Below are 25,004 nucleotides of genomic sequence, written 5' to 3'. Positions count from 1 at the left end.
GATGAAGTAGTTCAGAAGGAGTGAAAAGGAGATGAGAACAGACTCCTGTGGAATTCCAACTTTTCAAGGACTAGTTAGTATTTACTATTTAGTCAATAGTTAATATTTAGATAGTTTAACTTGTGAAAAGTCATACTAGCTGGCGGAAGAGCTAACCAAAGATATGAATTGGGTTGGTTTGGATTCTAGAAACTGCCTTTCAGGAGACAAGAAAAGAAGGGGGAATGGCATGTTGTAAAAGTCTATGAGAAAAGGAAGCCTTGAGACAGGGGAAGGGAATGTTAGGTGGTCAGCAAGTTTGAGTATGGCAGAGGTCAGTCAAGAAGGATGATGGCTGAAAAGAAGTCAGTTTAATATGATAATCTCCCAATCTGTTTTTAAATAGTTACTGTAACATGACTAGGTCTAACACATGTTTTTGGTGTATTTGCTTTTTGTTTGTTTTTATCCCAAGCCTAGAATTTGAGCTCCACAGATGCTATATTAAAATTTTATTATTTTTATTTTGAGTACAGTTTCAAGTTTCTATGGCAAACTTGGTTCTTTTCAGCTGTCCTTGGACTTTTTGTGTTGAAAGTTTCATCTCTGATAAAGCTGGATAAGTGAAATGTTGGCTTTATGAATGTGTCTATTGTTTAAGGTTACAGATAGTTTTGTTGTTTATGATGGAATGAGACCCAAGCTGCTGAGAATCACTCCATTCACATATGTAGATAGGAAACAGCATGTGTATTAACAAACGGATTGGAATAGGAGTTACATCTCATACTCCGAAACATTTGACTTGGGTGCCATCAGGCATTAAGCTGTTACCACATTAGAGTGCAGTAAAAAGGCAAATTTAGGAAATTCCTGAAAAGATGATTTCTCCTATGATCTGATGATGGTACAGTAAATTCTTAGTTTCAGAGTATAGATGCCATTTCAAGTTAAGTATATGCAATTTAAATTAAAGATGCTCAGATGTTAGCTGGCTGCCACAGCATATTGGCAACAGCATGTGTTTGAACTAGAGCAGATAATTCAAATGGCTCGTTATCCACTTACATTCTAATCATCTATGAGGTGGCTTCACTCCGGGCAGACTCAGCATGCAATCAGGGAAGGCTTTATAACTTCTGAACTTACAGAAAGGGAAAAGGAGTTGTTCTGGCTGCTGTTAATCAGCCAGTCCCACCCAATTTCTGGCCTGCTGTAGTCCTCTCTCTTTATCAGAAAAACCGAACTCTTCTTTGGGCTTTAATTCTCATGTTTAGTAAGAAATTGGATCCTAAGACTATTTCCAGGCTGGGAGTTTCAATTACTAGTGCTGCATAACAAGTCACCCCAAAATTTAATGGCCTAGGGCTAACAGTCATTTTACTATTTTCTCATGGTTCTGAGGATAGATTGGGCTGATTTAAATGGTTCTTTCTTGGGGTGTCTCATGTGTTTGGAGTCAGATGGTAGGGGGAGCTGGAGATATCTTGAGGATTCCTCATTCACATGTCTGGTGGTTGCTTCTGTCAGCCAGGCTGTTGGCTGGAACACATATCTGTGCATCTCCATGTGGTTCCTTGGCTTCCTAATAGCCTAGTTCCAAGTATTAAGTGTCACAGGGGGACCAGGAAGAAGTTGTCTCACCCTTTATGACCTAGCCTTGGAGTCACATAGTATCACTTCCATGGGAGATTTAGGCCTGCCCAGATTTAAGGGGAAGGAACACAGGCTCACCTTTTGAGGAGGAATGTCAATGTCACACTATAAGAAGAACTTGTGGAATCAGAGATCATGTGGTGCTATCTTGGGATATATATAATCTGCCTCACTAGGAACTTTCCATAGATGTATCCCTGTGAAGCTACAAAGCCATTTTCCCATTTCCCATTTTAGATCCCTCTTTGCTTTCAGCAAACTGTTCTTTTTTAACCTGTAGATTCCCCTGGGGATCCAGAATTCCATGTTGTCCTGCACCTACAGGTTGGTACACTCCAGCAGTGACCCATGATCAAGACCTTTTGTCTAGGCATCCGCTTGCTAAAGGCACCAGAGTCTATTCTCTTTCCTTATGAATGGCTGGAGTGTGGTTGCCTATAGCAATCTCCCTCCTGTATAACATATGTGGCCTACTTTAATGAGAAGAAAAAAGAGTTTCATAGCCATCATGTTCCATTTTAGAGGTAGCTTAGTCATGTGAGCCCGAAGGAGCTCTGAGAGCTTATATTAGATAGGCCAGCTAGCCTTCTGTGGAAGAAGTTGGCCTGTGTGGGATATTGCAGGAGCATCCTGGCCTGCTTTTACAATCCAATAAACTTTGCATTAGGACTGAGTTTTGCCCCAGGAACTGTGCTGGCTGCTAAGAAGACATATATGAGTGAGATACAGATTCTATACCAAAGTTGCTTACAAGGGGCATCAGTGGCCAGAATCCCACAGAAACTACTGTTTTGAGTTAAGCATTAACAGCCTGTGATTAAGTGGAAACCCATTATCTTTAAAGAGATAGCGTGTTAAGCCATTTCTCTTTGTCGACCCTTGGTGTGGATTCTATGACCCAGTAGACATCAAGACCCTGAGGAAATTAAATATGAAATGCATAAGCTTTGATAGGAGAAAGGGGAGTTAAGAAGATGTCCTAGCTCGGTGGAAGGAAGGAATGAAATGAGCTGTTGGGAGAGCCCATAGATAAACTTTTTTTGCCATATAGTTTTTGGTAAACAGATGAGAGGCAATAGACCATGTGGGTTAACTTCATGGACTCTGGGGCCAGACTGCCTTGCTTTGCATCCTGTTTCTGCTGCTTTCTAATTATTTGGCCTCTGTTAAGTTACTCTTCTATGCCCCATTTTCATCATTTGTAATGTAGGGACAGTAAATACATCATGGAGTGGCATATTGGTTAAACGCTTTGCCCAGTGCCAGAATATAGAAGATACTCTTCTTAGATTGATAAATAAGCAAAGAGATTACTTTGTCTTAGATATTTTGTACTCTGTTGTCAAATTAACTAGAGAATTGGCATATTCCCACACTGGTGATGTTAGCAAGTACTATTTTTTTTTGTAGAACCATTTCCCTTTTCTTTTCTATTTATGGCATAACTCAGTATAACTCTTTATCACCTTGTGGTCATATATTCGGAGAATTTGATTCTTTTTTTTCTAGATTTTTCTTCTTCAAACTTTCTTTAATATAACTGGAAAATTGTGAGGGGTGCAATAGGCTTTCCATTCTGGGAACTCATCAATTTAATGTGATTCCATTTGACAGTTTAATATTCTTCTGTTCTTCTCTCCTCTGCCAGTTAACCTATCTGCAAGGTGAAATTCTTGAACAAATTGTCTACCCAAAGCACTGCTGTAAAATAGATGATGTGCCTGGAGTAGACGTATTCTGTTGAGTCATAAGAATGGTCAAGGTTGGAGAGGACAATGGGAGTTAGAAGGATAATAAAATAGAGGAAACTGGGGAAAATGTTTGGGTGATCTTTACAGAGAAATCTCAAAATTATTTAGCCTACTTTTGTTGTACCTTCTCTTCGAGGTTTAAGTCATGTTTTTGCCAGGAGAGTTTAACCCTGCCCCATCCTTCTGCTTGGAATCTTGGAAAGATGGAAAATCCATTTGCTTCTCATATTGTAGAAGACCTACTTCTTAAACTACATGTCCAGCCTTGTAGTTCTCAGCCTTTTTTGGGCTTCAGAATCACTTGGTGAGCTTTAAAAAATTTCCCAAGTGCTTATAACTTCCTGAAATTCTGATTCATTAGATCTGGAATGGGGCCTGGGTTTTTTTTTTTTTTTTAAATACCTCACTGGATGTTCAAAATCAAGGAAGCAGGCACATTAAGGTAAAGAGCAATTAATCAATATAATATAAACTTAATAATATATATCAATACAGATTCTGGCATTTCCCATCTATTTGGTTACATGATTATCATACTTCAGATTATACAAACATGTTTATTTGATAACATGTGTGTTAATTCGGCTTTATTGCTATTTTCAGACTGAAGTTTATGCAGCTGGAGACCTTGTCCAAAGCAATGGAGGGTTATTTCTAAATTATGGCTTACATTCAGAATGATAGAAATACTTCTTTAGCATCATTATAACTTGCTGGTGGACCAAAGAAATTCAAAGGATGAACAGAAAACATCCTTACACTTTAATTAAAAAGAAATCCTTTTGGATCCAGGAAATAAGAAAATATAACTAACATCCTGAAAAGTATGAGAAAATGTTCAGTGATGTCTGCTGAAACCTTTCCTTGCATTATTCCAGTTGTGGTACCAAAGGCCAGACACAACTTGTTTTGTGGTAGGAGATGTGTCTGATTTAGACAATAGAAGATTATAATAGAATACTGAGAATTCTCATAGTCAATAGAAGACCCAATCTCTCAAGGTATTTGTAATGCAACACAATGCTTTCCTCCAAGGTTTTAACTTGACACTTACACAGTGCTTGTTATTGTTTCTTTTCTTCTACATCTCTCTCTCCCTTTTTAGTTCCCTTGCTTGGCTGTTGACTACCTTCAAAGTTCTTTGCTTTATCATTGATGACTCATAAGGAAATAGAACATAGGAAAAAGTTTTGATTCTGGTTAGTAAAATGATCACAGAGTAGATGCTTCAGCAAATAATATTGCTATATTGCAAAAGATTCAGTTTTGTCTGTCTACTCCCAATCTTACTTGTGTGCCTTTCCCGCAAAGGGAACTCAACATTCTGAAGTATTCAGTGATAGCATGTCTGCTTGAATAAAGGAGAAGATTGTGCCTAATTTAGTATTTCTCAGCATCATTTGTATAAGATGAGGATGTTCCCTCCCATGTAGAGGATGGAAAGAAAGTAGTCGGCTGTATTTCCCTCCAGATCAGGCCAGCCAGGGTTCTTGGTTCCGTAGAGTTAGCTGTGTCCATGACTTGATTATTCCTCATGCCTCTGTCTGGGAACAACTCCATCCTTAGCATCCTCTCCAAACCCAATGGTCTACTGAGTCAAGAACATTTCCTCCATTTTTTGACTACTTCTGTATTCCTTTCTGGGAGTGAAGCTGGAAGAGGACTAGGAGTTATTACTAGCTTTCTAACCTTTATTTAAATGGCTCTTGAGTGATGGTCTGATTTTCTCCCCAACCACAAAAAATGATATTACTTCTTAGCTCCTTGCTCCTTGTCTGCTGAATTCAGTTCTACTGAAGTTCTCTAATAAACAATTAACAAATTTTTGTTGAATTAACTGTATATAGTGACCTTCAAATGAATTCTTTTGGTTCTCTTTGGTTTCTCTGTTTCTCTAAATTCTTATCTCCTTGAGGACCGGGACTGTGTCTTGTTCATATTTGTACATTTTGTATACTATTCAAAAAAATTTATTGTAATAGACACTTCACAAAGTCAGTTGCTTTTGGAGTCCTGATAATTCTACAACTTGCTTCCTGGTTATTTTTGTTTTAGGGAGGGTGTAGTAGTGGGGAAAAGTATAATGAAAACAGTGGGAGGGGTGTTGCCAGGAGAATTCATCCATAGGTTTCATTGCCAGTTTACATGGAGCACCCTATTTTGGATTCACCTTGAGTGCAGATGGTAATACTTTGCCCCTTGAGCAAATATTAGACCCTGATGAGGAAAGGGCTGATTGAAGTTATTGCTGGTCAGGTAAAGATTAAAATCATTTGTAGAGTCATTGCACAGCACATGAAGAATGATTTCAGTTTTCAACCTACAGGCTGACATGTGAGCCCATTTAAAGTCATTAGTGTATTACAGACATGCTCTTTTTCAAGCACTTTAAATTGTGATAATGTTCCAGTGGAAGAAGTGGGAATTTGACTCACGGCTCATCAGTTGTCTCATTACAACATGCATGTTCCCATGATCTGTTTTTGCCAAATGTGTTCAGTTTTTTGTCCCCAAATTCCTCTCTTGCCCTGCTGTGCCACCAGTGGGATATAACTACTCTTCGCTGAGTTTTGCTAAGAGGGTAAACAAACTTGCTCTGGGTTGGCAAATAGGGCACATGAAACTGCCTAATGTAGCTGATGGATTTAAAAGAGGATAGGATTGGAAGACCAAGCTTTTAGTATTGTCTCTGCTTCTTTACTGATGACTTAACTGTTAAAATTCCTCCATGATTTTTTTCCCCTCATTTTTACTTGTTAAAGGGAAAACAACCGGGAAAGTTTTTTTGTATCTTTTTTTTAAAAGATACCCTGGGACGATATACACTGGAGTCATGCTAGGGCATATAATTTCTGCGTAGATTTCTTGAATGTAATCATCTTTCCCTTCTGATTGAAGAATTGTTGACCCTTCCTGCTATAGGATATAAGTGAGGAGCGTTTCTGCACTGAAGGGAGAGTTATGTGATAAGCTGCCTCATTTTGCAGAATTCCTTCCATTGGCTACATTATCATATCCCACTCTAAAATTTCCTGATCATCTTCTTCAGGAAGAGAGGTTGGGAGAGAGTTGACTCTAGCCTAGAATATGGATTGAGTTCCTGAGATTTATAATAATCAAAATATTAATGAAGGAGTCGATACAAATGCTGTTTGTGTAGAATGCCTAAGTAACCGGTTGTGTAATACATCAGGAAGAGATCCAGAGATGAGCAGAGGCAGAGCATAATAAATCAGGTCATTTGTTTTGCAATAATGGAATGATAATTGTGATAATTTCAGAAGTCACTATCATCCTGCAGCGTGAAAGAATCTTTTTGCCGGCTTCCCATTGTTTAAATATTCATGTGATGTCTATGAGTGACTTCCTGCTGAGAAAATCTTTGCATACCTCCAGCTGGCACAAGAGCTAGAAACTGCTTTACTTTTTAACCTGGGATGGTTTGGCAGGAGCCTGGGTGCTTTCTTGGTTTAGGAAGGACACTGTTGCTCAAAAAACAATTCTTCCAGTGAAATAAAGGCCCGTGTTACTGAAATTATTTTCCAAATGCCTTCTCCCAGCCAGCAGCTGTGTGAATTTATAGGCACTCACCTCTGCCCTTTTGCACTGAGTGTTGAGGCAAAGGCAAAAATAACCATGCTAGCTAGCTTGTAGCACAGTTACGCTATAGAAATATAAACTTAGCTAATGACCCCAGAGAAGAAAATCTGCAGTTGTTACCCACACTCCCCCTCCCCCTGTTCCCCACCTCCCAGCTTTTCTTCTTGCAGGGGGTGAATGGGGCTGTTTTAATTGAGTTATCTAAATTTGGCTGGCCATACACCCCACTGTCTCATATCCTAGGACTTAGGTCCACCTGTTGTCATTATCCTCTAACCAGCACAGTAGGCGATAGACAACAAATGCTTTCAAATTCCTATTCTGTATAAAACCCCCAAAGAATTGCAGTTAAGGTTTGGAATTATTTGGGTACCACAATGAAGGGGGATGTGAGTTCTTGCAACAGGGGTTATTTCAATATGGGTAATATTGTGCTACTTCTTTGAGCAAATTGTATCATTAGTTTGTATGTTAGATTGTATATGAGATATTATATAGTAGAAAGCACTAGGGTTTGGTGTTCTGGAGGTGTTTAGCATTTCGGTATTCTGGAGGTATTTAGAATTGCTCCTAAAGCAATTCTCAAGTGACTGACTGAGGGGAAAATAGAAACAGTAAAGAGGCAATAACCCTTTTCTAAGAACTCAAGTGCTGTGTGTTGATTGTTTTGTTAAGCTTCCTAATTCTTATCCTGCATTAAGAAAAACTCACAATTCTCTTTTTAAGGAGAAAAAAGAGGCAACTGGAAGATAAGTATAAGCCCGAGGTTCTACCAGAATTAAAGGTAGAGCCAAGATCTCTTTATCTCTGATAGAATTTTGACTGCCAACTGAGTTTCCTTCCTTTAAGAGTTAATGGCCTCTAATGGTGGTTTGATTTGGAGGTGATTATGCATCTAAATTACCTGATTAAAAAATACGTTTCCAAATGTGGCTGATTACCTATTTACATATTGCTAGGGTTTAGGTGAAATTGTGCAGTTGGGTGGTGATTTTCTGAGAAACTGCAATGTGCAGAAGCAAATTCTGCTTTTAGCTTCATGATTAGATTGGACACCAGTTAATGTTTAAATTGATAGTCATTTTTTCACTGAGTTAAAAAGAACCAGTCCTGCATATATTCTTTCAATCAAGATAAAAGCAATGACAGCAATTTCTGGGTTAGGGGGAGGGTGGTTGGCTGGGGTGCAGAAGGGGAGGGTTCTGCTAAAATCACAAAGACCAAGGTGAAATCTACAGCACTTGTTTAGCACCCATCTTTAGATGGCAGTGGCTGCACTGGTGACATCTGGATGCACTTAATTGACTGCCCTCTGGTATTTGAGAGCCTAAGGCCACACCAGGGTGGGATAGTCCTAAGGAGGATAAGGACACTAAAAATGGCAAATACATTGAATAACAATGCAGGAATGGAGTAACCTTACATATACAAAGAAGGGTTGCTAGGTAACAAGTGAGGGGGTGTCAGGGCTTCAGATCAGAGAGGGCTGGTTAGAAAATAAAGTGACATCCTCTCTTCTATTTAGTCCTTCCCAATCACATGCAGCAGGATAATTCTGCAGCTTGGAGCTGTAGCCTAGTTTACAAAGCCTGATGCTTTAATCTCTTTCTTCAATACGGCCATTTCGCTCAGTGTTTTAGACTTGGTCCATTGGCTGCGGTTTCATCCTGGCAGGCTAAAGCCACGCCAGTTTACAAGACAGAGGTGTTTGGTGGTGATAGTCAATGCTCCAGATTCCGTTTTCTAAGCAAATGCTTCCAGTTTGGTGAAAGACAAAGACAGCGTATTTGTCTGCGCAGATAGAATAAGCAGGGCTTTGCCATGCAATTAAGACAGTACCGAAAAAGAACTCAATCGATCAGTTCTCTAAATTAATTTGAGTTTCTCCCCTGCACCCAGTTTTTAGAAGAAAGAAGAAAAGATTCCAATATGCAAATTTAGTAAAAACAACAGTTCTAGGTTATATTCAAGGACTTACCCAGTCTCCTAAGCAGTGGACCTCAGGATCACCAGAGGAATTTTTTTTTTTTAATATGGGGAAATGGTTTCATAATAAGGCTTAAAACAATAAGAAATATATGGTTCTATGTAAATTGATTAGAAAAGTGAATTAACTAGCTTTAAATAAGTATGCATTTTGGTCTTCTGATAAATTGAGGGATTATTAGTTAGGATTGAAAGGAAGCAAAAATATACCACCTCCTAGTTTTCTTACTAACTCATGAACATGTATGTTCAGTGCATTTGTCTTCGAATTTTGAAACCAGAAAGACTGTGGTAAAGATACTGTTTTTCACTACATATTTTGATAATTTCAAAAAATTTAATACAGAACATGGGAATCAGAAACATTTGAAAAATCATTTCTTTTCAAGAAGTGACTGAAAAATAGTAAGCAATGTTTGACATAATTGAAGCCTGGGCTCTTGCTTTTCTCTGAATCCTTTAATTGTGATTTAGTCTGAATCCTTAAATTGTGATTATGTTGGAGTGAAGAATTTTCTGGGGGCACTTACTTGTGATGACAAATGATTTATAGACATTAAAAAAACAGCAAAAAAGAGAAATGATGAAGAGAAGGAGTCCTTTGGCTGTATATTGTAAATAAAAGAAAAAATGATTTTTTAAGAAATAATGCAGATGATTTTTCCTTTATACAGGCATGAATGTATAACTGCTGCTGTCTTGACTTCAAAGTCTATTCAAGTGGGGTGTGCTTACTGATATGGTTTGATGTAAGTTTGAGAAACTTCTATAAAAACGGGGTCCTATTTAGTTCATCACCACCAATCCTTCTGCACATGGGCAGAAATGAACATAAGGCTCCCTTCTCTGCTCAGATCTATCCTTGTCAAGTTCCTTTGCCTTTCCCAGGCTATTTCTAATCCAAGTTCTCTGTGATCTACCCTTCTGTACTGAAGAATGACAACATTTCTGTTCTTGGGCTTTCTTCTTTAATCCAGAAGAATTTCAAGTTTAGGAGAGGGTTTTTGGCAGATTAAAGACCTACAGTTATTATACCTCTACCAGGATGTTTCCAGAATATGGGGATGGAAGGAAGGTTGAAGTGATTAATCTATTCCCCACTTTGTGATGATACCACCCTCTGTCTTTAGTTCTTACTGACTGAGTATAGTGAAAGGCCATGATTTTCAGACTATGTAAACCACCTCTATAAATTAGTGACTTGGTAGATTATGTTTTGGCATTAAAAATGCCAACAGCTGGATGAGGTTTTGTTTAGGAAAGCTTAAGTAAAACTTGTTTATATCTACATCTTCCAGTATTTAATTCTTTTAGCTAAAAATGCTTATCTAAAAAAAATGCTTTCAGATCAATCTAGTTAATTCCACAGATTCCACTTCACAGGGTTATTAGGTTTATAAACCTGCTTCAAACTGACTGAATTTTATTTGGTGTTAAAAATCACTGAGAGCTTAGCTGCAGGGTATTAGGGATGATAAAATAATCATGACAACAATAATTTTATTTTTCTAATGTCTATTTCTGACAAGTTTACAGCTGTTATATACTCATAATAGTAAGCCCTGAAACATGTGTTTTGATGAGGCAAAAGTATTTCTTCATTTTGCCCAATCAACATCTTCTCTCATACAATACACAGAAAACTCTGTTTACATGAAATTGTAATTGATAAACTCCTCACCCAGCAGAAGATCTTAAAAATTTCTTGTGAACAGAACCCCTGTGGGTAAAATTGCAGTATCTTCAGAATCTCTCCTCTGGTATCTCATATCAATAGGTGTTTCCAAGGGGTGGAGAGAAGTAGTCCATCTCCATATAAATAGGCGATTACAAGGGAGGTGGGGAGTAAGGGCACACCTGGATCGAAGAGGTTTGGTGGGGTCCTTTTGTAGCTGCGTCATGAGAGACACGGGTGAACAGAAGTAGACAACTGCTTGTAAGCAATAAACACGTTTCTCCCCCTTTATTTCTCCCTTTGACTGATTTTGGCTTCAAAGGTTATTTGCCTTGGGCTGAAAACCTATTTTCCCCCTGAAGTTACACCCACTCTTTGGAAAACCTTATTTATTTATTTATTTAAATGATTATTTAAATTTATTTATTTATTTATTTTAAAGTGTTTCTTTAAATTAAATGTTTTGCGAAGTTGCATGATAAACAATAGCGTCTGACAGCCTTAAATTGATCATGACCAGTAATAACAATGTGTTGGTCAGGTTAGGCTAGGTTATGCTGTACTAACAAGAACCCCTGAGTCTCAGTGGCTCAAAACAACAAAGTTTTACTTCTTGCTTACAACATATGTCCACTGTGGGCAGCTTGGGCCCTGTTTCAGGATTTCTCAATTCAGAGCCAGGCTGATGCAGCTTCCAAAGTCTGGAGATTTGCTGGTCACATTAGTGGGAGGAAGGAAGCCTGCAAAAAATGCCTGCCTCCTAATGGTTTTTGCCCCAAAGCTGTGTACATGATTTTTGCTCACATTCCATTGATAAAACAAATCACACGTGTCTGCCCAATTTCAAAGGGGCAGGGAAGTGTAATCTCACCTTGGGCCTGATAGAAAATCTGGAATACTGGCTTTATAAACAACAATGAAAAAGCCAAGACACTTTACCATTGCCTCATTGGGGGAATGAGATACAGAGCAGAGTATTATCTGTGGGTAGAAAAATGAAAATGTCTAAAAGTAAAAATAGATTTTAACAGATAATCATATAAGGAAGCACTTCCTTTAACCTTTCTTGTTTAAGCAGCAAAATGATTTGCTCCCTTCCCAGCACCCAGTCTTTCTTTCTCTTGTGTACATTTGTTTACTCTGTCTCTCTCTCTCCTATGTCTCCTTTCTATTTCTTTTCTCTTTCTATCTCTTCTCACTATCTCTTTCTCCTCTCTCTCCCTCTTTCTCTCTCTCTCCCTCCCTCCCACCCCCACCTCCATCATATGAATTTGCATGATCTTCTTCTCTGGGGAGGGTGCAGTGCTAACAGGACCTCCGGGACATGTTGCATCTTCAGGCATTTAATCTTGCCTTGGCTGCAGCTGTCTACCCGAGGCCTGGACAGCCATTTCTCAGATACACATCATTGGTCACAGCCTGAGAAGTCTGTACCATGCATGCATCAGTACTCTGGGAAGGATACCCAAAGGGTGCATTTTAGAAGTATTTGTGAGTAAGTCCATCCATCCACAGAAAGGTTAGCTGGTTCTATTTTGACTAAAGTCCTCTTGAAAACACATCTGAGCTCCTCAGTCAGGCAACTCAGCTCCTACTACCTATTAATGTGTGTGGAATCTTATTTCCCTGTAATCATTCCAACCCTTGGTGGAAATCAGATAAGAGATTAATGAAGGAAAAAATGACATCCTAGAAAGTACTCAATAACTGTGGCCTCCACACTACTCTCCCCATCCCCACCCCCTGCTTTCTGTTCCCTCTTCTCTGCCTGGACCATCTGTGGGGCCTTAGTGAGGAATCATATAGAAGGGCTGAAGGAGAGGTAGTAGATGTTAGTTCTAGTCATTAATTTTACATATGAGGACCCTGAGATTTGGGAATATCAGGTGTCTTAAATAGAGGTACTAGACCTTAAACTCATATCCTGCAGTGACACATTCAATGTTCTTTACACCTCATTATTGTAAGAGACTCCCAGGACGTTGGTGTTCAGGCCATCCTAAGAAATTCTCCCAAAAGATGAATGTCAGGGAACCCAGTGATGGATAACCTTCCCAATGTAAACCAACCTATTCAGGTCAGTGTGAGTGCTTCCAAGGGAGGGTGGACCACTCTGCGTCTCTTCATCTTCTGGTAAACCTCACAAAGTGGGAGTTACCCCAAATAACCAGGCAAAATAAGCCCAGTGTTGGGAGACTCACTGTTGGAAGGTGAGTCCTAAGAAGTAACTTAAGGGAGAAATGGTAGCATCTAACAGACTATTTTCTCAAATTGGAAACCCATTTTGCATGTTTATTCTCATGAAAGGATCCTGCTCTTTCAACACTCTCTCCTGACACTGGATTGTTTTCTGAAAGCATTAGTGAAAAGAAAGGAGAGATGGTTAAATAGCGAGTTTGAAACACTAGCAATTAATTGTTGGCCACTCTTTGAAAACAGGTCTCAAATTAAATGGCACCTGGGTGTAAATTGCCACCAACAGTATAGGCAAAATGTTGATTTTTCTCTAATGCTGAAAGCCAACTCCCATAAGAACATCTTCCCTTTCCTCTCTTAATAATTTCTTTCCTTTTTTTCTTTTTGCAGTTTTTCTAGTCTTATGAGGAACTTCAGTGAGAGATAGTTCTTCCTTTTTAGAAAATGTGGGCAGACTAATGCCCATGTGGAGAGTGCTATTGCTGTGAAAACCCCACCCTCTTATATCAAAATACAGATTTCAGGGTATTTAATATATTCATTTCAGGCCAATCAAGGAATTAAGTAATTCATATCTTCATTGGGTGATTTTTGTAGTTGGAATCATTCCTGAAATAAGAAGCCACGGCCTTGGAGCTGATGCTGTATTGTCTTACCTGGAGAAGATTGTCCTAATGGTGTTTGTCATAGCTGCTTTGGCTTACGAAATGTTTTCTGTAGGCAGTGTATATATAGACTTGATGATGGTACTTGAGCAAATGATGTAACTCCTGCCAAGGAGAACAGAGGCCAGAATAAAGCCATTCCTCTTCTGGAGGTCTGATGGCTCATCAGCAAGAGCTGCCAGGGGAAAATCCCATGCACAGTGGCAAGGCATCTTAGTTTCCTGGGAGGCCAGTGAATACAACTGTTGTTTTCCTGATGGGCACAGAAGCAATCCCTCTCTCTTTCTCCACATCAGTCCATGATGGCGCTGAGTGCTACAGTGAATACTCCACAGTGGTTTGAGCTTGGAAGCTGCATTAGGCAGCTGCTTGAAGTTAATTAGGAAGGCAACTCTCTGAAGGCATCCAACAAAAAGAATGGAACATACATGGGAGGGATGGTTCTCAGGGATGACAGAAGAGCAAGCTGAAAGGGAAGCTGGGGCTCCTCAGGGAGTTGCTGCCGGTGTGTAAAAATAGACACTTGTAGCTTATATCTAACTGCCTGTTGTTGAGTTACAAGTTGTCAAATGATTTTAACATCAACACCATCAACACCAGACTTCAGCACACTGACAAGTGTTGGAAAAGTTGGGGCTAAAGGCTAGGTTGCTTTGTGGGGAAGCATTTCTCTGACTCATTCGTTCCCTCAGCCTCTGCCAATTTAGCACCTGAGCTCTCTAAGTTATGCATTTCTTCTGTATTTAGTTTTAAATATGTGCCAACACTCTGAATTCTGAAAAGTGCCCTAAGGGACATTGAATACTCTTTTGACTGCACTATTATTCTTTCCTGACAATCCTGATAAAATTCTATCGAATATAGGAAAAACAAAAGAAGTTACATTTTTCTTGTATGATCTGTAATTAAAAATGTTGGGGCAATCTGTATATGGCTCAATAATAATTTTTCTTCACTGCCCTTCAGTTGATACCATGCAACCATTAGGATGGTAAAATGGGGAGAGGAATTTCTTGAGAACCCTTTCCCTTAGGATAAAGGTGGGGTCTTGTATCACAGTGCAATGCAGCAGGAGATGGTTTCAAGGCCTTTGCTGCTCAGGCAGTCCACTGAGGCTTCCACAGAGCGTCTGCTCTTCACTTGGAGCACCCCTTGTTGTTCAGGTCCCTGGCTCCCCTTGAGTCAACACTGTCAACAGTAATAAACCCAGCTCCATTTTATGACATGAATAAATTCCCAGAAGGTATTCTAAACCATTTTCTCTGCATCTAAAATCTCATGGTAATATGTGCTCTGGAGGTAAGGTATTGATGGTGAATTAATGAAGCTGCCTCAATCCAGATGAAGTTGAAGCTGATCTAACTCATACATTTATTCTATCCTCCCAGAAAAATCCAGTTGTAGGTTAACAAGGGAAATAGTTTCGTGGAGGGACAGTGTTCCTTAGAAACCAGAGGGCTTCTGGGAAGTAGGAAAATTGCGAACACCCTCACTCAGCGTTTATGGAGTGTTGGACTGGGCTACGACCTCCCCAGGGGCTGTTCATTTGACCCTTGCAGTGTCCCTTGTGGGGAGGTGCCTCTGTTTCTTCAGAGCTAAGGTACTGGAGACTCCTTGAAGCTTTAAGTGATTTGACTCAGGTTATTGAAATTTATTGCTGAGCCAGGTTTTGAATCCAGGTCCATCTTTATTTTGAAGCAGTCCTCTTTGACACTACTGTGCCCAGACTCCTCTTACTTTTAGTACAGCAACAAAACAGAAGTCAGTATGGTTGGATTCCCTCTAGCCTGGATAAAGCAGTTAGCCCATTGTCTTGTAATGGTTGGCTGGCGCTGTCCCTCTGCTCCGATGGAAATCTCCTTGCAGAAGGGACCCAGTCTCATTTTTCTTACCTCCCTAACACCTACTTCAGAGCCTGATAGTCACAATACTACACAGTATCGGTATATATAGTACATATGGTCAAAGGGACACAGCAAGACACAGTAAGTACATATTTGAAGGAATGAATGGAAGTCGAACATCTGAACAGAATGCTTAGAAGGGAAGCGGGAGGAGGGAGAGGCTCTAAGTCTTCAGAATGTCCATCTTTGGGTCTCCGTGGGCATGACCAGTTAACCGTGTGTGTGAGCTTCTTTAAACTGGACGAATACTCACAGCAGCCCTGGGGCCTTGTGGGACGAAGGAGAGGCAAATGGAGCAATCGATTGGTATCTCTTGTGGCTGCTGCTGTGAAGGTACTCTCTGTTAGTCTCCAGAGTAAGATTATAGAGGGCAGCGATCTTGTCGTTACCAAAAGCAAAGCGAAATTGGAGCTTAATGACATGAGTGTTCAAAGGGCAGTGGGAGAGGGAACAATGTCATTAGGACAGGTAACAAGGGGCGCTGTGAAAGGGCCACTTTTAAAAGCTGATGGTGTACTGAGACTAATAGGTTTAATAGGCATGGTAAATAGGGTAAGACAAGGCCTATTGTGCAGTGCTCAGTCAACAGTGTCTCACAAAGAAGGATGGATTAAGAAGAGAGGGGAAAGGATGAAACCGGAGACCCGGGGAAACAAAGAGGATATGAGAAGCAGTGGTAAGAAAGACACGCAGCTGAACTTGCAGGGAGAGTTCTTTAGTGAAGCCTGAGAAGAAAGGAATTAACTAACCAGTGCCGGAATAATGCTGGGGGCAATGATCATCGCTGAGATGGGGGTGCAGTGTGCCCTCAGGATATAGCAAATCACAGGTTAATGGGACTGGAGAGTAACTCGTCTGTCTGTACTTCAGGACTGTAATTCAGTATTGCTCCTCCCATTTTACATGTATGTAGAATCAATCCCTCCCTCTCCCTCTCTGTCTAGGCGGAGAGAGAGAAAGAGGTATACATGTATGTATATATATCTTCATTTTATATGTATGGTTTAATGAGAAAACAATGAAAAAGTCTCCAGGGAAGATTTTTATAATGTCCTTCCATAGCATTTTGTATTCTCACAAACTGTTCTCTGGGGAATATTGTTCCCAGATATAACCCTGCTGCCTGTCAGTAGTGGAAGAGAACAGCTGCTCATGACACCCATCCGGTTGCCCCTGATTAATGGAGGCTGTTCCTGTCAGTCTCTGCTTTTCCCTAATTTTCATTTGGCAGCTCAAAGAAGCTCCTGTACTTCACTCTGCATGGCTCTGCCACTCGGGCAACAGTTTTTCTGGCAGATGCTCAACACGATCAAAGAGACACACCTAGTGGTTCGTGGGCAGGCATCCATCCCCGTTCCAGTCAGACTGAGTCACTTTCCTGGTATTGCTAGTCCTGCGAAAGCTCAATGAAAACCAGTTGGGGATGACCCTGTATGTTTGCATATTGGGTGAGAGGAGGCACATTTCAACAAGGACATAGCTTTTCAGGGCATATGTCATTCAGGAACAGTCTTACTAGGACTGCAATGGAAATTGTGGTCCTCCTACAACATTCTGGGGATATCTATGAGCAGATTTGGAATGAGCAAACTGATGTGGGCCAGTAGTAGTCAAGAGAATGGATTGAGTATGGGAAGGAACAGGAATCTGGAAAAAAGAGCAGGACCTGAGGGATTTCTCCCCCTTCCTCAGTTCTTCCCCTTTCTTTCTAAGGTGCTGTTTCTCCCCCCTTTAGTCATATTCCTTTGGCAGGATCCATAGAATCAAGAACGTTGGAATATCTCTGTTATTTTACACTCCCTAAGATTATCCAAGATTTGGTCTTCTGGGATTGGAGATCAGTTAAGATGAATTTAGTTTTTGATAGCAAAAGTCCCAACTCAAAATTACTAAAACAGTGAGTAGATTAAGTAGTTCACTAAGAAGTCTTGGAGGGCTTCTTGTAAGGGGACATTCAGGGTTAATTATTATCAATTAGTAATAGTGGCTCCTCAAGGACTCTTATTCTCTCTTTCCTTCTACTTTAACACACTCAGTATATTGACTTACCTTCTCACATTGGTTCCCTTAAGATCCCAAGGTAGCCAGCCACTCTAGCTCCAACTGTCACATGCAATAGCAGAAAGGGAAATTTTCTTTGAATGTTTATTTCAGAAGGTGAAATCCTGTTCCCCAAATCTGCTGTTACACTTCCTATCCAGCTTCCTAGAACAAGTCCTGTGTTAAACCAATTACAGGTAAGGGGAATGGAAATAGCATCATTAGATTTGTTCCATCATGGTTTACCACTTAGAGTTGAGAGGGTCCTCACCTCTCTGGAGCCTGTGGCCATGGATTCCCTGAATAAAATCTAGGCTCTATTAGGCAAAGACAAAGGAGAGAAGGAGGGGTAGAGTGTGGACACTTGTCTGATGCTGTTGAGTAAGTAACAACAGTGACTTCCACAGAAGATGTAGTCCAATACCAGCCAATTTACATATGTGAATGGGCTTATATTGCTGGTGAGGATGTAATGCTTCAAGGTGAACTTAAGTCACTATTTTTGGTTGTTTCGGTGATTATTCAAGTTTCCTTTAGCATACGTTGGCCTTTTGTGTTTTTTTTGTTTTTTTTTATAGTCTCTGACTACAGCCCAGTTCTGATTAGTCTCTTAAGAATTTGACTTTGTTATCAAAATATATAGGTAAAATAAGTTAATTGGGAATTATTATTCTACTATTAATGGAAAGCTTATATTAGTAACTTTATCCTAATTGATGAAAATTTAGCTATAGAACTTAAAGTGATCATTTTTCAAGGAACTCTCAGAGATTATAAAAACAATCATCTATCAAATACGGTATTAGGTACTGTTTAATGACTACCTATTATGAGCCAGGAACTACATTAAACACTTTGCATTTATTATCTCATTTAATTTTTCCATTAATTCTGCAAGACAGATAGCATGTTCTCCATATTATTGATGAAGGACCTGAGGCCCGGAGAAGCTAAGTTGCCCAGAGTCGTAAGGGTTAAGAGACATGACACAGATACAGGACCAAATCCTAGCTCTGCCACTTGCTCTGATCTTGGCCAAATTAATGTTCTCAGTTTTCTCATCTGTAAAGTGGAGACAAGGATAATACCTCATAGAGTTACTGTGACACAATACAGGTAAGCAATTTGTGTAAGACTAGGGCCTTGTTAGATCTCAATAATTATTAACAATTCATGCTTGCAACTAAGTAACAGAGACAGGATTAGGCTAAAGGGATAGCTGGCTAGCTGCAGATCTTGCTTCTTTCTCTTTTTCCATGGTGCTTCCAGGGCCTAGCAATGCAAACAGTGGGCCAAGGAACCATGGGAAGTTCTATATCCTTGAAGAACTGGAAAACACACTCTTCTAAGAAACACATTTTGTTTTAAGTATGAGAGGAAACATAAAAACACACCACACCCAGATATTCCTTTGTTATTTTTGTTGCTTTTCATCCTTCTGCTTAGAATATAGTCACTTTGATAAATCCATAACCTAAGGTATAGTTAGCTATTATTAAATAAAAATGAATCATCTATACATGCTGAGCAAGGACTACTGTTTTAGCTAATTGAGATATTATGGGCACTGAGCTATCCCAATTCTTAGGGCTGATATATTAGTTCTACAATTCATTACCATTTGTTTTTGCTAAATCTTCATGATCTGACTATGGAAATCAATATTTCCTTTTGTGTAAATAAATGCTATTTTAATATAGGGTTTGAGGTTTGTTGTTATTCCATTTTGAATAAATGAAATTTATTGAAAAGTAATCATAAAGTTATGCACACTTATGTACACTTATATTGGCTCTCATGAGCAGAGCCTCTGAGAGTTGACTCTGTTTATCATGTCTGTCTCCAGGTCACAGAGGGAATTTCTGGGAATTTTAAGTTGTTAGATAATTTATTCCCCAGTCTCTTTTGTGGTTTGGTGCACCTATTTTCCTGTACTTATCTTTCCCCTTGGAAAGATGATGTCTGTGCCCTTATAGGGAACAAGGGCAAATATAAAGAAGTTCTATGGAGCCCTTGTCTGACACTGTGGTGTATGGTCTGGGAAAGAGTGTATCTTCATCTTTCCTGTTCTCATTTCTTTCACTTCTCATCTTGTTTAATCCCTCTGAAATCCTTAGAAAACATCTCCTGGGTAACATCTCATTCCCACTGCCATTTATGCCCTCCTTAGTCTTCTTTTCTTAGTTGTCTACTCGGATCTGCCTAGGTCTCTAGCCCCCACAATCCATAATATCTTACTACAGGGCTCTGTTCTCCTTCTTTGGGGATAACCACCTTCTGCCTTACTGTGGCTCATTAGCCTCTACATGACTGTGCTTAAGTTTGCCTTTGACATTCCTGGGATCTACCCAAGGATCCCATCCTAGCCGTACATACTTGCCTTTCAGCTGAGATGGAGCTCTTAGGGTGCGTTCAGTTACTCTGCCATGTATTATGTTTCCTGTCCCTTTTAATGTGCCTGCCACATAGCAAGGGTTTGACTCAAGCTTCTAGAATTCAAATTCCTGCTGCTCTTTATGGCAGATTCTTCTGCTGTCTTTCTCTTGTCTTACAGTAATGAGGGTATGCCATAAACCTGCCCTAAATAATAAAATATGAGAATCAAATGTGGAAAAGGACTTAAATCTCTGCAAAGGAAGGGCCTCCAAGTCCATTGTAATTTACCAGTGTCCTCCTCTGAACTCCATAATTATTACTGCTTGACTTACTTAGTTGGCACTCTGGTTACTCTAGCTGTATAATTATTTAGCCTTTTGTGTACAAGTCTTGGCTCTCATCAGATTGTCAGCCCCTCGAGGTAGGGCTCCAGCGCAGTGTCGAGCTCAGCTCCTGGCAAGCAGTGAATGCTAGCGCTAGTGATGAGCTGAGAGGTTACCCGAGGAAGGTGAGTGCAGCTTTGCAGGAAATGGAACCCTTCTGTGAGGTCCCCTGAACTCCTTGGCACACCCCTCTGCTGTCCCAGGTGGTGTCTGGTTTCCTGGAAGAGCCCATTCTCTCCATGGAATGGGAATGTGCATCATGGACTCTCCAAGCTAAGTTACTTGTTTAACTCATTACAGGCCAAGGCCCAGTGAATGAGAGCAGAAGTGATGACGCTTCATTGCTGACCAGACCCTCTGGTAGGATCCGGTTCTTTGTGTCCACTAAATTCAAAGGGAATTCTTTCTAGTCAGGTGTGGAGATAGAGGGCCCACCCATGCAACTTCAGCCAGGCCTCAGGGTGGCTTTGATTACCTTATTTGATCACTTTGGCTTCTGATTACCTTATCTGAATGCTACACACCAAAGTGAGGTGATCTGGTGTCACACTAAGCCAAGCTGAAATTCATTGCCCATTATCTGGATTTGACAGCGTAAAGTAATCCCGCAGTCACCGTCTTGACCGATTCAGGCATATGTTTAAGTTCTAGGTTAAATTTTAAAAACCACAGAAGAAGAAAAAAGAAGAGAGCCCAACACATTTTAAGAAACCATAAACACCTTGTGAAAAGTCGACTTGTAAAGCCCCAGCTGTTGCAGTAGTATATTTAGTAACTCTTTATACCTACAGTAGGTATGCATGTGTGCACGCACATGTTCTGGACTTATTTCAGTAGGAAAAAATTTGTTCAGGGACAAGCAGATCAAGGTCTGTCTGTATGGCTTTTCTTTCTGTGATCCTCCCATGGCCATTGGATATTCTGAGAAAGCCATTTTCTCAAGTCTTAGTGTCTTATCTCTAAAATATGAGGATATGACCATGTGCTTCCTAAGGCTCTCTCTGGCTCTTACTTTATGATTAGTTGTCAGTAATAGAGAAGAGTTGTGAACAGCTTATTTTCAGAAGATGCTGCCTAGACCCAAAATAAAGAATAATGACCAGTGGCTGCATTTTGACCCAAGAGAACTAGGAGAGGAGTGGACACTTACTCGGTATTATTGACTGACTGCTTGCCTCCCCCAGTGTGCACGTGATGAAATCCTAGCCCCTCCTGCATGAGAAAGGGGCCCTCATGAGTGAGACTGGGGCCTTATAAAAGAGGCCTGAGAGCTTACTTGCTTGTTCTGCTGTGTGGCAACACAGTGAGAAGACACTGTCTATGAACCAACGTATGTCCTCACCAGACACCGATCTGGTGACCCCTTGATCTTAGACTTCCTACCCTCCATAACTCTGAGAAATACATTTCCGTCATTTATAAGCCATCCGGATGTCTACTGTTTTCTGTTAGAGCAGCTCACTCAGTGGCCGAGACCTCTTCTCTCTCATTCTTTCTCTGCCCTTTTTTCTTCCACAGGTGTATGTATTGTCTGCCCTCTTTGATTTCTGAATTTCTCTCTCATTCATTTGCAAAATAGTTTACCTGTAATCTGCAGAAGGGACTTTTCTCTGCCCAGCCTCTGTTTCCTTGTGTGTGAGATGATAGATTTGGGGTAGGTTGAGTTTCAGGTCTCTGGCAGCACTGACATTACTTAACTCCACAAAGACCTCTCCTGTGTAATTCTGTCAGGAGAAAGAAGCTATCAGTTCTTCTTTTTGGCGTCCATCCTCTCTACAGGTGCACAGTTTTTACTGGTACACCATTTCAGATGGCAGCAGAGCAAAGAATGAGGTAACTGCTGAGGACTGGCTGCCAAAACCTTATGTGGGAAAACAGAGTTTTCCAGAATTGATATTTCTAGGAATGATTGAATAAAAAAAAAAAAAGATGCAGCTCAGCTTGGCAAGGTTAACAGCACAGGCAGCAGGCTCTTGGGCCCAGCTGCCAGCATGCCCTCGAATAAATCAGCTTTGCCTGACAGGACACCTGCAGGAATGCAGGGTGTGAGGATAACATGGAGGAAACAGAAAGCTGGAGAACTTCTAGGTGGAGATGCAGAAGATGTCTTTGGTGGTCCTCAAGTGAGCAGTAAGTAGCCAGAGATGACTGCTGTGGACATCAGCCATGAGGAGATGTGTGGACCAGCTCCTCTGAGTGCTGGGAAATATGGTCAGTTGTTGACTGTCCTCTCTGACTCCTTCTAATCTCCATTTCAAGTGCCTCCAAGAGAAGTGACTCTTCCTGGTGTCTCTGGAGACTGGTATGCATGGAGGGAGACCTCTTCGGGAAGTTCTTCGTCTTCTTGAATTTTGTTACTCTTTTCTTTTGTGTCTTATGTTTTGTGAATTCCGTCTGTGACATCTTAGTTGCAATGTATGTGAATGGATTTGGTGGAGAATCAGACTGCAAGAGACCTGGTGCTTTTTCTATTCCGTGGTTGACCTCTCCTTGCTGAGGGACATCTCATCGAGGAGAATTTGTTCGGAAGTCTGAGAACCAGTAAGTAGAACTGGAAAGAACCTAGTGATAACTGAATACAACCCATCTCTTCATGGATGAGGAAAGCCTCCTGGGTGTGTGCGGGAGAGCCAGAACCAGAGCTGTGACTTCTGATTTCCAGTTCCATCTCTACCATCTTCAGGTCATCAGTTAAAATCAAGACAAATGTGCTGTTCATAAGCAGGTAGTACAAGTAGATGAACTTTTTGGGACTGGGATTGGCTGAGTGTAACAGGGTACATATCCGAGAATTCTCCAAATTAAAGTTAAAGCCAGATTTCAAAAAAGCTGAATTTTAAAACTTGCCTTGGGGCATAGATATTTGGCACTAGAAGAAGCCTTAACATTCACATCATGCACACCCTTTCCTTTACAACTGAGGGAACTGAGGCCCAAAAAGGTGAAGAGATTTTTGCATTCCCTTGAAAGGTAGCTTTATAAACACAGTATTTGTAACTCTGGTGGGAAAATATGTTCCCAGCCCAGGGCAAATAACCTTTGAAGCCAAAATCAGTCAAAGGGAGAAATAAAGTGGGAGAAACCCATTTATTGCTTACAAGCAGTCATCTACTTCTGCTCACCTGTGTCTCTCATGACCCAGCAGCAAAAGGACCCCACCAACACCTCTTTGGTCCAGATATGTGTTTTCTCTCTGCCGCCTTTGTAATCACCTATTGATATGGAGATAGACTACTTCTCTCCACTCCTTGGAAACATCTATTGATATGAGATGCACTAAGGCCAGGAGAGAGATTCTGGAAAAATTGCAATTTTGCCCACAATATTTTAACTTCTTCCTCTATTTTTATTATTTAGAGTTTGGACACTACTTTTCTTTTCCCTTCCCTTGTTTTGCTTGTGACTTGAGTTCTTAAAATATATTTTGAGGGTGATCACATCAATTCTGATTATTTGCTATTTACTGAATTTCTTCTACTTCTCTGTGTCCCTCTTTTAATGCAAACCCATAATTAATACCTTAGATCTGATCCCACAGACCCTTCCTGGAGAAGGTAAATGAAGTTCTGCCTCATCCACAGGATACACACAGCTTGCAGCAACAGTATTTTGTTGCTCCGCCATGTACACATTCCTGTTGCATTGGCCACCCTTCCTGGCCCTCCTGGCAATAGTGCATTTTCAGACCTTCCATAATATTTATTCCCCAGGTACATTTGTCTGAACCATTTTTTTCATGCCAAATTTCAGTTGATTTCCTCTCCTTGTTTTCAAGGTCTTTTTGCCTCCAGCTGTTGGAGACAAATACCATTGTAATCACAATAGCAGGACTGATTTAACTGATAATTGACAAAACAACCTGGAGTAATCATCACCTCTCATTCATGACTTTTCTATTCAATGTTTCCTCCCATGAAGTAATGGATTTGGTGAAAGTTTTCTTGTACAGAAGTCTGTCAATATCTGGATACTGTGCCAGCACAGAGTGCATGTTTGTGTGAAGGTATTTCTGGGCCTTCCCATTGCTTACTCCTTTTCTGCTTTCACTTAAGTATTGCTTTTCTTAGGCCTTCCCGTGCCTCTCCTAGTGGATGAATGATGTGTGTCCCTGAGCTTCAGATTTAAGATTCAAAAGGTTTCCCTGGTTTTAGGAACAGTTGAAAAGTCTATTCTTCAGGCCAATCTTTAATACCTTTTGGGCCAGTGAACCTAACAGATGAGAGGAAGGGATTACTCTAAATTTTCAGTGGTTCTCAGTTAGCATAGATGGAAATTAAGTAACCCAGGCAGTTTTTTCTCAGGATGGTTTTATGCACACTAGCCCTGTGAAACCCTCTGCACCTCTTCTACTTACAGGTTTGTGGGATCCTGGGCACCTCTCCTACCCATGCCAGCTCTGTGGGACCTTCTGTACCTCTTCTACCCATAGCCACCCCTGCAGAACTCTCTGCAGTTTTCTATCTATGTCAGCTTTGTGGGCCTCTCTGCCCCTTTCCTACCATGGCTGGCTATCAACACAGGTTCCATCTAGATCGGATAAACTAGGCAACAATCAAAACCATTTTGCTCCATGCATAGGCATTATGGAGTCTCTAGATCCTTCAAACTGTTTTTTTAAAGTTTGATGACAAAGGACAAAATCTGTCAGTAGCAGCTCTGTACCAGGGAATCAGTCAGTTTTATCTATCTCAAATTATCTTCAAAACACACACAGTCTCAGTAAGGTTGCCTATTTCCCAAGGGACTTATTTCAACAATTCTATTTTCAGGTCCCTTGTTTTCTCCATCTCCAA

General features: G+C 40.5%; 1 long non-coding RNA gene across 1 annotated transcript in view; it reads left to right on the top strand.

Moving 5' to 3' along the window:
- The window catches only part of LOC108391909 (uncharacterized), a 146,066-nt gene that overhangs the window by 102,077 nt on the left and 18,985 nt on the right, over window positions 1-25,004 (top strand). The window lies entirely within an intron of this gene.

This window comes from Manis javanica, chromosome 7, assembly GCF_040802235.1.
Source record: "Manis javanica isolate MJ-LG chromosome 7, MJ_LKY, whole genome shotgun sequence".
NCBI lineage: Eukaryota > Metazoa > Chordata > Mammalia > Pholidota > Manidae > Manis > Manis javanica.
Note: the sequence above shows the minus strand (reverse complement) of the source record. Positions and strands in the feature narration are given on the sequence as shown.